The sequence below is a fragment of the Austrofundulus limnaeus genome, unplaced genomic scaffold (assembly GCF_001266775.1).
Source record: "Austrofundulus limnaeus strain Quisiro unplaced genomic scaffold, Austrofundulus_limnaeus-1.0 Scaffold10795, whole genome shotgun sequence".
Classification (NCBI taxonomy): Eukaryota; Metazoa; Chordata; class Actinopteri; order Cyprinodontiformes; family Rivulidae; genus Austrofundulus; species Austrofundulus limnaeus.
Genome location: NW_013963197.1, coordinates 1,364 through 1,572, shown reverse-complemented (window position 1 = coordinate 1,572; position 209 = coordinate 1,364). Strand labels below are relative to the sequence as shown.

The 209-nt window shown below is 39.2% G+C and overlaps 1 non-coding gene across 1 annotated transcript; it reads left to right on the top strand.

Moving 5' to 3' along the window:
• The first annotated feature begins 23 nt into the window (after positions 1–23).
• trnaw-cca (transfer RNA tryptophan (anticodon CCA)) lies at positions 24–95 on the top strand. Its single transcript has one exon. It is a non-coding gene; the product is annotated as a tRNA-Trp (tRNA).
• The last annotated feature ends 114 nt before the right edge of the window (positions 96–209 follow it).

Sequence of the window (209 nt, the reverse complement as noted above, 5' to 3'; positions counted from 1 at the left end):
ATTAGAAAGAACAGCAAACAGGTGACTCTGTGGCGCAATGGTAGCGCGTCTGACTCCAGATCAGAAGGTTGTGTGTTCAAGTCACATCACGGTCATGACTGAATGACCTCAGCTTTTAATCAAGGAGCTAGTTGCAAGGTAATTACAACTTAGTCTCAATGTTATAAATTAAAACAATTAGATTAGCCAATCTATGAAATTCTAGTCAC